The 13,057-nt window shown below is 44.4% G+C and overlaps 1 long non-coding RNA gene across 2 annotated transcripts in view; it reads right to left on the bottom strand.

Annotated features, from left to right (window-relative positions):
• LOC143839288 (uncharacterized) overlaps positions 1-1,764 on the bottom strand; it is a 41,346-nt gene extending 39,582 nt beyond the window's left edge. For both annotated transcript variants that reach the window (XR_013231681.1, XR_013231680.1), the window contains exon 1: positions 1,706-1,764. This is a non-coding gene — a long non-coding RNA (uncharacterized LOC143839288). The remainder of the gene's footprint in view (positions 1-1,705) is intronic.
• Positions 1,765-13,057: the final 11,293 nt, after the last annotated feature.

The raw sequence follows: 13,057 nt of genomic DNA, 5'->3' as shown, positions 1-13,057 counted from the left end.
CCATGGGCAGGTTCCTATGACGTGGCATACAGTCGAGCGTGTTTAGGCCTTCTTCTAAGGCAAGGCTGTAACCTGGGGCCCGCCTATTCCATTTAGCTCATTACAGTAGGGGTAGTTATATAGTCACTGAGGAAAAGTTACTTGGATGATGCTAACAAACCTCTGTTATTTTTCTTCTCTCAGAATCTGGAACTAAATTCTGGAATACATTAAATCCTGAATATGAGGGGCATTCATATCTGGCCCTTGCAAACAAGCATTCACAGTGTTGCAAGACATTTTCAAGCTGCACCCAACTAGGCTTCCCTTTAAATTGTGTGGAAATATGCATAAGTATCTGACATAACAAGGAGGGATGTGCTTTTGGATATTTTTGAGGTCTCCCAAAATACCAGAAATATTTGAGAATATTGAGAGCCAAGATTTTAAAGCTTCCAGGCCTGTTTTTCATCAACTTTACAGGTTTAGTTGCACTTGTAAAAGTTTGTTTGGCTTGGATTCTCTCTTGGTTTGATGTTGGTTCTATTGGACTTGATGGTTCTGTATTGGGAAATGTTTGGACAGTGGCTGCTCTGATATGTTTGGCTATGGCATGGGGCTGTAGGATTGTTCCTCTTGATCTCATTTGCTTGAAATTTTCTTGAAATTCAGAGGTCTTTAGTGGACAGGCAGTGCCCGAGTTCCCTGCAATTTTGGTGTCATTTCCTTCAAAAACAGCTACTTCAGCCTCCTAGAAAAAGTTCCCCAGAGGAAATAATGGACCTGAACAATTTCAGAATTCCTCTTTTCCTCCCCTCCCAAAATAAGAGGTGAGAATCCAAAATGTTATTGAGGATTCAAATGATCCCAACACTAGTATGGAAATCACTTTTGAAATCTAAATCTGCATGGTCTGGGTTTTGCTTTGTTTTGTTTTCAATTCCTAATTCCAAGAGTAGGATTCTGCTGGAATCTATCCACAAATTATGTGTGATGAATGACTATTTCTGTCAGTGTTTCTGAGGTGACTCTGTAATGCTGTACTGGTCCTCTTTCTTGATCCTCTTTGCTAATATGATACCTCTGAGTCCCTCATTTTCTCTTCCTTGAACTTCATACCCAGAGAAAAGCTACCTCTTCACAGCTGGAAGCAGATGACTAATGAAGACCTGAGAACATTCATCAGCTTCTGCATTATGCAGCCGTTCTCTAAATATAGCTGGTGGTGCAGGTCTGAATCTGACTTTGTCAAGGGAGATTCATAGGCCAGATTCAAAAAACAATTCATCACTTAGTGACCATAGCAACAGCCATCATGTGTGAGAAAGAGAGAGAGAACAAGGGAGAGACAAGGAGGTTTTAAAGTAGGGGCAACCACAGCAATACCTTCTCTGGCTTCACAATGGCAGGATCTACTGTTGTTTGAACACAACCAGAAGTGGGATTTCTCCTTTATGTTTCTAGCTGTTGGAATCAAAGGAGCAAGGTTCTAACATGGATTAGTGCAAAATGAAATAAAGAATAAAGATTTAGAAAATCAATTAGAAGCCCGAACATGTGTTTGTCCCGTGCCAAGCACCCTGGCCACTAATCCCTGACGAGAGCCCTCAAAATTTACTTAGATAAAATTAAGATATGGAGCATTTCCGCACATCAGAAAAAATAGTGTTACGCCAGCTGAATGGCATATTGCTAAATATTATCATGCCTCCCAGCCCCTCCTCACCTTTTTTGCTGTGTCGCTTTCATCTGCTGCCTTTTCCAGCTTCTCACCCTCCAGAACTGCTGCTGGAAATGGCAGGAGAGAGCAACACACTTTACATGCAACTCTCTTCAACCTGTCAATCAATCGAGGCAGCCAGTCCCCTTTCTCCATGTTTTAAAGGTCCCGCGATGCCACTATTTTTTTTAAATGCATAGTTCTTCATTTAAACGGCTAAGCATATAACTTTTTGGGGGGAGAGGGGGACTTTAGAGAGGCATGCTTTGTGTTACAACTTTGGGGGAAAATAATTTCTGGCATCGCCTGCACACTTGTCCACCTATTTTTTGCTCCAGGATGTTAGACCTTTTCAAAAAGAAATTCCTGTCCCCGAAAACAAGGGAGAGGGAGGCGGGTGCGAGGGCGGAATGAGGCAGCTGCCTTTAGTGTGTTTAAGCCTCCATACCTTCCCTCTGCTGGTTGCTCTCTGGTAGCTAGTGCTAAATAGGTTGGTGAATTCATTTTATGTGATTCCCCAACTAGCACTTTACAATGGGGGATGTTGCCAGCTGGTTACTGCCTAGACGCTGGATGTTGGCGACATTATATGAAGGGGCCAGAATATAATGACTACATAAGGTAAGCATTTCACAGCTTGAAACTGGCCTTTCTCATCTAACAACTGACACCTGGCAGAGCATCCTAAAGTTCAGGATTCATCTCCACTTAAGAGCACACCTCGATAGCATATTATCCTACATGCTAGTAGACTGTTTCAGCTCCACTTGGTATGGAGAAGTTGTCAACTACCTAAACTCAGATTCAGATTCAGGTACTTTTATTGGCATGTGAACTACTTAAACTCAATTGGATTACCATTGATGAATTCCAAGATCTAGGAGAGAATTTTGTGTTTCACCAAGTTAAATTACAAGTCCTAGACATAGACCACCAAGAACTGATGGCAGATGCCTGCTCACCGCTGGGTTATGGTCTTCAACCTACATACAGGTAGGTTTATTATCAATAAATATTTATTATGTTGTGAGCCTCAGGGTGACTAACAACATAATAATATAACATCTTTAAACCCGCGCCGCGGAATAAATAAAGGAGTAAGGGCTCTGGGGGAGGAGTTAGGGTGGGACCTGTCCGGGATAAAAACTCGGAGGGGCCAATCAGGAGCCGTGAAGCGAGTGTCCATGAAGCAAGTCTGTGAAGCGAGTGTCCATCCAGGGCCAGCAGCCAATGGGGAGGCGCGCAAAGCGCGCCTCCCCATTGGCTGCTTCGCCCTGCTGCTGACTCAGTGCAATCTCGCAGACCGCACTGACAGTCCTCTAGCCGGCCTGCTCCTCCTCCTGTTTCTCCCAGCTGGTGGAGCAACCCCGGTGAGTTGGGATCCACTCCGCCTTCTCCTGCCTGCGGGAGCGCCCTGTGACCAGGAGAACCACGCGCACATGTTCCGGCCTCGGGTGGGGAGTTTCCCGCCTTCTACCGGCTTTACCTTTCTGCTTTCTGCTTCGGGGGGTGGGGGAGGCGGCGGCCACCGTTCTCTCGGCCCCGGGAGCTCCCGGGGCTGAGAGAGCGCCATTTTTGGCTTCGGGGGGGGGGCGCCGCCGTTCTCTCGGCTCCGGGAGCTCCTGGGGCCAAGAGAATGCCATTTTTGGCTTCAGGGGGTGGGGGAGGCGGGCGCTGCCGTTCTCTCAGCTCCGGGAGCTCCCGGGCCAAAAGAGCACCGTTTTTTCCTTTGGCGGGGTGGGGGAGGCGGGCGCCGCCGTTCTCTCGGCCCTGGGAGCCGCCTCACTGTGGCAAGGCCGCTCCCAGGGCCGAGAGAACGCCGTTTTTGGCTTCGCGGAGGGTGTGGGGGCGGGAGCCAGCCTTCTCTCGGCCCCGGGAGCAGCCTCGCCACCGTGAGGCTGCTCCCAGGGCCGAGAGAACGCCGGCTCCTAGCGCCCATTTTATTCAAAAATAAAATGGGCTTTATTTCTAGTTACATAATAAAATAACATACAAAATTCAGATTTGGTTAATTAAAATTAAAAATTAAATCCAATAGTTTTAGAATGGCCACCTACTTTTCTTTAGAGAAAGGGGCATTTTTAGTCCATTTTTACTGATCAATAGGTGGGTACTTTGGGCATCTCAGGTAGGGAGGCCAAACAATTGATGGTATTTCCTGGCCTCAACCATAGGCCTGGTGGAACAGCTCTGTCTTGAAGGCCCTGTGGAGCTGTCTAGGCCCTTGCAAGGCCCTGATCTAGTTAAGAAGAGAGTTCCACCAGACCAGTTGAAGCCAGTTTAACTTATTTTCTGTTTGCTCGCCATTTTGTGGTATCACCCACTTCCCATTCACCAAATCCTAAACCTTCCTCTAAGGTCCTCAAGTTTGGAGAGCTTTGTCCTATGCAGTAAGTGATGAATGAAGGCTTTCCCTGGATCCATCCCTGGGACTGCTCGATGTGGCCTGGGAGACCTGTGCTCAGGACTAGATTCCCGGGCATATGGTGTGTTAAATTGGACGAGGACCATGGTATGAGCAGAGAGGGGACTTAAAGCATAAAATAACCACAACACATTGCTCCTGAAATGCGCTCCTTTTTTTCTGCTGTTAAATTTGGAATATATCCAAGTATGGGTCTTTGAACCTCGCTGTGAATTTTATTTTCTCTCCTCCTGCTTGATGAGATTTAAAATGGTGCCTTTGGAGAATACTAATCATTAGAGCTAGCTAGAAGAACATATTCAACTACTTTCCCAATTGAACTCATTCAGTGAGGTAAAACCAAGGAAAATTAATTCTTTTTAATAAAAGTGTTCAGTGGAATGGAAAGTGAAGTCCAAGCAATGGTAAATACATCAAAGCCAAATGAATTCCGTTTTTATCCTGTAGGCAATAAACAAACACAGGTGAAATTTTATGAGCTTTTAAAAAGAACGTTATGAGTGTTTAGGGAGCTGCAGTATAATTGCAGGCCAAAGCAGGGATAAAATCTAGTATAATATGAAATGTGTACCTGCAATACCTTGCTAACATAAAATAACCAGTTTTTAAAAAGATTCTCAAACAATAAATTTCCATTTCTGTGGCTTCTGTGTCTTAATATTCTCAATCATGTTTTTTCACTTGTCCTCTGTGTTTCATGTCCAATTACATGCTTCAGTGCAAGAGTGCACATGGCAGGACCTCATAGATTCCAGTGGAAGGAGCCAGTCTGTATATATGGAAAAGCATTTCCCATTAACATTTATGGAGAAGCAATTCAAAGAAGAGAAGCTCCGTGCACTGTGCACGCTGGAGAGCCAACACACAGAAGAGAATGCTGACCCAAGGCAATTGTGCCTGTTGCATCAAACCTGATCCTGAAGAAGCCACTGGAAAATTAGAGTTCTACTTAATTTTATTTACAGGTTTATGTAAGGTTTTCAGATGTCAGAATGGCATCATTTTCATCTCTGTTTTTAACTTTTTTATGTCACTGGCACTAAGATTATCATTATGAAAAGGTTGCCCCTTTTCTAAACAATAGGCCAGAATGCCTGATACTGTAAATTGGCTAGAGCCAAACAAGGCAGGACTTGGTAGCAAGGCTGGAAGCCCTAAGCAAGCTGCTGTGAGGTTTCTTTTCAAATAAGAACATGAAAGAATATAGGGTTTAAAGAGTTGGAGAGGTGCTTATCTTTCTGCTGTGGGGTGTGATTGTTCAGTTTTCATCAATTCTAGTGCAGATCCAATTGGCTGCACAGAAGTTGCTTTTGTGTTTATTTATGTTACTTATAGTCCACCTTTCTCACTTGGACTCAAGGTGGATTATGCAGAATGAGTCAATACTATCAAAGGATGGGGCATTCAGTGAACAGTGCAATTGGATTAGGGATGTAGAACCAACCAGAGGTCTAAAAACAGAATGAAGCAAAGCATAAGTGTTAACATGACAATGTGTTGTTGTTGTTAGGTGCGAAGTCGTGTCCAACCCATCATGACCCCATGGACAATGATCCTCCAGGCCTTCCTGTCCTCTAACATGACAATATAAAAATGCAAAAAAAAAAATAGTCAGTAGGATTCTACTTTCAACAAATGGTACACAGTAATATAGACAAGTTATCCAAGTAACTTTGTCAGTCATTTTGTACAGTACAACCCAAATTGACTAATTCAATTTCACAAGGCTTGAGGAAAGCCAGGAGAGTGGGAACCTGCCTGACCTCCTCAAGCAGACCATTCCGTGAGGGTGGAGGCCACAGCAGAGAAATCACGCACACAGGCATTTGTTGATTTTTGCACATTTGCAGGCTGGATACTGCAGAAGACCCTGCTAAGATGAACAAAGTTTTCATGGTGGAGCATAGGGGAGAGAGAGTCTCACAGGTACGAGGGCCCAATGCCATGAAGGGCTTTGTATGTGACAGCCAACATTTTAAATTCAGACTAGTAACTCCCTGAATACTGAACAATGAAGTTTAGAAAATTGGTTTTCCAGTAGGACATCTGAGATGTTAAAAAATCTAAATTCTCCATTACATACCAGATTTAAAGTAGAATGTGTATTCCAAGTTTTAGGAGATGAAGAGCTGTTCTCACAATTCCCCTTTCATATTGGCTTTATCGCTGAGGCAAAATTCTCACAAGATCCATAGAGTTAAACACTAAATCCTGAAATCTAAATCTGGCTGTCCTGGATAAGAACATCACAAACTGTTCCAAAGAAATACCTACAGTGTTACCAATAATAGCAGACTTTGTCTCAAAAGGTCATAATGCCCAGTGCCTCACATGAGGGTGATGGAGACATTGGACGGTGTCCGTGATGGGAGACACCGGAAAGAATATTTTTAAGGCACGGCAGAAATGCTTGAGGTTTGCATCACCTGTCTATTTGAGTGCAGAAGTTAATACATTTTCTAATGCACTCACTAAATTCAGACAATTAGAGCAAGATCATGTTTAATGGTCACTTAAAATGAAAAAAAAACACTCAGGAGAAATTCATTCTTTGCTAACTTTGCTAGCTTTTTCAGTCATGAATGACCTTGGCTATGTATCAGAGGAGGAGTTGTGGGATTCATTTATTAGTCTGCAAATGTTTTAATAAAGGACACAGAGTGGAAAAATATTTCCACATGACTGCAGCATTGTTTGCTGATGATGGTATATTTGGCAGATTCCTGCTTTGCTAGGGGCTTCATAAAATGCTCTCTGGTTTTGTTTCTCCATGGCAAATGGGTGTTTGTGGTGTGGGAAAGCTGGGGAATGCTGCTCAGAAATGTACATTAGGACACCCACATGTTCTGGCCTACACAGAAACTACAGGATCACTTATCAGAGGGCTGTCATATTTCATTATAGACTCCTCTGGGTGGCTTGTTTTTTGATGGAAGCATAACCTTCGGAACATATTTTGTATGTTCCGAAGGAGGGGGGCCTCCAATGACAGGAAGGAAGCAGCCGCCGCCAAGTTACTTTACAAACAGGTAAAACACATTACAAATAACTTGCAAATTACTCAGTAACTTCCATATGGCATCTATTATATATAGGCAGCTTTTCATTTGGAAGTGAGGTAAGGAGACAACAGCAGCTGCTCCCCGCACAGGGGTGCAAAAAGACAGTAGCAGCTGCTAGCAGCATGGGACTGGGTGGGAATGGCATCTGCACACCCTAGTCCTTTGCCACTGCTCAATCCCCTCCCCCCAATCCCTCCCTTTCTTCCCTTCACAGGCACTGTGGAAAGGCAGAGATACCTTGGAAATTATGCCAGCCCCACACCCATGGCCCAGCAGCCCCCTTTCTCCTTCCCTTTCCCAGCTAAGCCCTGCGCAGATAAACAGGGGAAAGAACACAGCCCTTTAAAGTAGCGATCCCCAACCTGTGGGCTGTGGACCACATGTGGTCCTTCGACAAATTGGAGGTGGGCCCCGAAGGACGTCTTCTCCCCCCCCCCCGGCCCTTTACTTCATCCCCCCCGGCCCTTTACAACACACTTTGGGTGTCATTGTAGAGAAACAAGCTCAGGGTTCCCATTGATTTGTCATTGTCATGAGTTAAAATGTCCATGAAAATAAAATGTTCCTTATGTTCATTGTTGTGGCATGTCTGTATCTTATTTTGAAGGGATGTTTAAACATTACCATAGCGATCAGAGAGCGTTTAGGGCAGTGGTTGAGAGTAGAGGAGTAAACTACCCCCCACCCACCAGGCCTCAGTAAAAGGCGTTGAGTGGTCCCCGGTGAATGGTGCCCGGCATTGAGTGGTCCCCGGTGATAAAAAGGTTGGGGACCACTGCTTTAAAGGGTCAAAAGGGGGTGGAAACATGGGACTTAGCTCTACCAGTATGGAAAGTAAAGTGTATATCCAGTTCCTTGCCCATACTGGCTGTGTGTGTAGCATCCAGATGGATGGTTTGCCTATCATCAGCCCCCAGTTTCTCTACTGAATCAGATGCAAGGAAGTTTCTTTTATCTGGTCAAAAGAAGAAAGCCCTGGGAGGTCCGCACGTCAGTCTCAGAATGAACAAGACACTGGGTGCTTTCACACGTGCTAAATAATGCTGTTTCAACCCACTTCAGCAACTGTTTGCAGTTGGCTCTTGCCAAGACTCCAGTATCAAAAAGTGGCTTGAGAGTGTTATTTAGTATGTGTGGAAGTGTCCATTTGTGTAGATGCTTCCATTTGAATTGGAAACTTTCCGTGCTCCATGTGGGACATTAATCCAGGAAATTATTTGTTTGCTTCTTGTTGATTGATCATTTATTCAGCTCTTAGCAAGTTGCGGTTGTTTGGCCAGGCAAGAGCGTGATCTCATACAGTCTTCCACATGCAGAGAACAACAAACCGCAAAAGCCAGCCCTTAGCTAGGTAATCCATAGTTGTCCGGTTTCTACTGTGGGCCTGGATGCAGAATGTGTTTGCAGCTGATATGAGTTTTGGGGAGTGATTCATGAAGCACTGGTAATTCCAATGCATTTTGCACAGAGTAAGGCTGAAGCAAAACCAGGGAAGAGCCAGAAGAAAACATAGTAATTGGCTTCAGCTATGACAGAACACACCAGACTCGCGTACGGCTGAGCAATTTTCAGCATACCTCTACAGAATAGAATTTCTTTTATCTGGTTACCTATTTGTAATGTGTTTTTCTCCCTTGCAGCTAGCCTACTGGAAGGGATGGAAGGAATGAAAATAAATGTGTGGCCAAGGCACACCTCTTGTCCTTTGCCCAGCTTTTGCCTCAACTTTAAACCAGTCAACACGTCCATGTTTCTCATCCAAGGACCACAACCCGCAAGGGCAGGGGAAGGGGGAATGAATGTTCATAGGTCTTGCCACCACATCCATGCACATGATCCAACATGTCTTAAGAGGGAAGGCTTTGCAGTAGTGGCAGTGCAAACATCCAGCTGTCAAGAAGCCATTGATATGCTTGTATGAACCACCCCTAATAAGATACTATGATTCATTATTAATATTAAGGTGGATTTTTCCCTCCTCGGGCTAGGGCCAGGATGGAGCCAGGTAGCTGCATTGCCTACCCAGAGCTCTGTTTCGCCCCACCTAAGAGCTGTTTTAAAAGACACGTTTTTCAGTTTAGATTCTGGCGGGTAACAGTGTTGTTGTGAAGCAGCAGAACAAAGTCTGAGTCCAGTGGCATCTTTAAGACCAACAGAGTTTTATTCAAAGTATAAGCACACTTCTTCAGTAGATAAATGCTTGTGACATTCTAAGTCTACACTAATCTTAGTTAGAGTATATTTTTTTCTCACAATAAGAATGCATAGGGTATAAAGTATTTACAAGTTCCTATTGGTTTATGAATGACCCTCTTGTGGCGCAGAGTGGTAAGGCAGCAGAAATGCAGTCTGAAAGCTCTGCCCATGAGGCTGGGGGTTCAATCCCAGCAGTCGGCTCAAGGTTGACTCAGCCTTCCATCCTTCCGAGGTCAGTAAAATGAGTACCCAGCTTGCTGGGGGTTAAACGGTAATGACTGGGGAAGGCACTGGCAAACCACCCCGTATTGAGTCTGCCATGAAAACGCTAGAGGGCATCACCCTAAGGGTCAGACATGACCCGGTGCTTGCACAGGGGATACCTTTACCTTTTATTGGTTTATGAAGAAACAAATTACCAATTTTTAAAGCTGCTCCTGACAGCTCCACTTGGTGAGGATGGCTGGCTGTGGCCTGGCTATATCCTGGGCGACCTCCAAAAGGGCTATGCTGTGCATAGGAATGCCAATCTCCCGGTGGGACAGCTCATCTCCTGGTGATAGAGATCAGAACATTACACTCCACTCAGGTCCCTCCCTGCCCCAAATCTTGCCTACTTCCAGCTCCACACCCAAAGTCTCCAGGTATTTCCCCACCCAGAGCTGATAAGCCTAGCTGCGCATCATAGACATGCACAGAATAAAAGCCTTAGGGAACAGAAGTTGTAATAAGAATTAGATGAGATCTATTGAAAAAGGAGGCTGGATTCTGTTTGTGAGAACCTGCTGACATCCTGGGGCTGTGTCCCTTGGTGGAATAAAGTGCTGTCAAGTCATAACCAGTTTATGGTGACCCTGTAGGGTTTTCAAGGCATGAGACATTCAGGGAGTATTTGCCATTGCCTGCCTCTTGGTGGTAACCCTGCACTTCCTTGGTGGGTCTCCCATCCAAATATTAACTATGCCTGACACTGCTTAGTTTGCAAGATCAATAGTACACCTTACCATAATACATTTCAGATCCTGTTCTGTGCAATGTTATGTGTTTGCATTAAAATAGTTATACCTCACCTTTTCTTTTGCCTCAAAACGTCATACAAATAATCACAGTTCAAGGTGGTTCAACATATAGAGGCCCAGGACTGGAGTTGAGCCATCTGGGTTCAATTTTCAACTGTGTCAGAGACACATAGACAACACTGATCTCTTAACCTCAGTTGTCCAGCTGTGAAATGGGAATAACAGCATGTCAAAAGGGTTGTTGTATGGAATATAGTATAAGGTGTGAGGAATCTTGAGCCAGATCCACCACTGTCTTTGCCATTATGGCTTACAGTCTTGACTCTCCACACCAGAAGAGCATTAGCCTAATTATATTTCCAAGTAATTAATATGAACGGACTCATTTTGCCACTGACAAAAGCACTGAAAACAGAAAACAATCTAGAGACCATTCTGGCAGAGTTCAAGTGTAAATAAAAGAGATAACAGAGACTCTTAAACTTTTTAATTAAGCCATCGGACAGATTATTTCTTTCCTTTGCCGTCATGGCAGCAGATGGCAGGACTCTCAGCAGCATCCTAATAGGCCAATCGGTTTCAAGTAAAGCTGCTAACTTGGATTGGCTGCCTGGTCTCAGAACCTGTCAGAGCAGGAATCATGAAAGCACTATGAACTTTCATGAGGGAGATGCAAACAGGGATGCAAACTGGAGAGTCCCCTGAGAAGTCACCCGCTGAACACACATGGACCTGTCCTATAGTATTTGTCTATCAAGGTCAAAATTGTTTGCCTAGGCTGGCATAGTCTCAGCTACAGGTCTTTCACATCACCTACTACCTATTCTTTTAAACTGGAGAGGCCCAGGAATGAGCTTGGAATCTTATGTATACCATGTGGATACTCTGCTGCTAAGCTATAGCCCCCCCCCCCCCCCTTGGCTTCAGACCAAAAGGACTCCATGCATCAGAGTGGCCTGTGGCTCCCAGGAGAACTTCTGGGTCAGGGTGGCACTCTGCCAGGACAACAACAGTATCTGCTGTGTCTGGATGGTTCCTGGCTATTGTCCAGCTCTGACTCCTGAGCACAGCCTATCTTGCACTGCCCACCCTTTCTGGCTTCCAGGCTTTGTTTACAGAGGCTTCCGAGCACCTTGCAAATTAAAAAAAATCTTGTCGTCTGGGTCTCAGGGCACACTCTTGTTAGTACAGGAGAGGAGGACAATTTTGGCCCGCATCATGCTGTTCCTAAGGGGACAGAATTTCAAGGGGACCTACAAGTTTGTTTCAGAGAGGAGCAAACCAACTATGTCCTTAGAAGGGAAGATATTACGGCTGAAGCTCACTTACTTTGGACACATCATGCGATCAAACTCACTAGAAAAATCATTAATGCTCGACAGGGTCAGCGGCAAAAGGAAATGTGGTCACCAAAGGATCCGCTGGCTCGACACGATCAAAGCTGACACAGGGATGACCATGAACCAACTAAAAGAAGCAGTCAGAGACAGGGGCGCATGGCAAAGACTTTCCTATAGACTTTCCTATAGACTTTCCTATAGAATCGCCAAGGGTCGGACACGACTGAATGGATAACACCATCATCATCAGTAGGAAGGGGGAGGCAGGGGGTCCCAGTCTGCAAGTTTCACTCAGCTAGCTGCACTTTGGATATAACCCTATATCAATCCAAAACATTCAACATAGATACATAGGACTAGCCCAGGCTTACATTCCTCTGCCAGAATATGGCTAAAAAATTTCCAGATCTACTGGACAGTTTCTCCCCATTTTTCCTAACTTCAAAGCTAAATGTGACCTTTTGTAATCCCATTTTTTGTGTATTCTCTTTTGATATAGATTTAGCTATACTGATCTGAAGCAGCAGAACAAAGTTTGAGTCCAGTGGCACCTTTAAACCCAGCAAAGTTTTATTCAAGGCATAAGCTTTCATGTTTTATTTCAAGGCATAAGGAGCTACAGGCTCTGCAGGATCTTTCGGCTTTCTGCAGGGCCTTGAAAACGGAGCTCTTCCACCAGGTCTGTGGTTTGAGGCCAGGGCGAAGAGAAGATCTATGAGCCCCGCAAAGAAGGAGTATTCCACCACGTGCCATATGTGATGGTCAGCCACTCCCCTGGCTCCCAACAGGGGTAGGTGGTGGGTTGGTTGTGGCTGTCTGTATTTTAATTGCTGGTTTTAAGGGGTTATAGGGTTTTAGGGGATTGTATTGTTTTTACTCTGTAACCCGCCACAAGCCAGCTCTGCCAAGAGTGGCAGGTAATAATTCCAAATAATAATAATAATAATAATAATAATAATAATAATAATAATAATAATATAATGTGCATGTGCACCTGTATCTGACAAAGTGTTCATGCATCCAAAGGCTTATATCGTGAATATATTTGGTTGGGCTTAAAGATGCCACTGGACTCAAACTTTGCTCTTTAGATATAGTTTACCCACTCCCCATTTTTCTAAATGAAAGATGAAAACTGCTAATGTGCTGCTAAATTAGACTTTATTTTCTCTAAGTGAAAGTTATTTAGCTCCTTTGCCCTTCCTTGTATAGCTGACTTGTAAAGGTCACTCTCTTCTCTGAATTGACCTATTTGATCCATGGCACTCAAAATATTCAAAATCTCAGGAATGACTTATTTTTAGTTCTGAATAGAA

This window comes from Paroedura picta, chromosome 1 (genome assembly GCF_049243985.1).
Source record: "Paroedura picta isolate Pp20150507F chromosome 1, Ppicta_v3.0, whole genome shotgun sequence".
Lineage (NCBI taxonomy): Eukaryota > Metazoa > Chordata > Lepidosauria > Squamata > Gekkonidae > Paroedura > Paroedura picta.
This window is presented reverse-complemented; position numbering and strand designations above follow the sequence as displayed.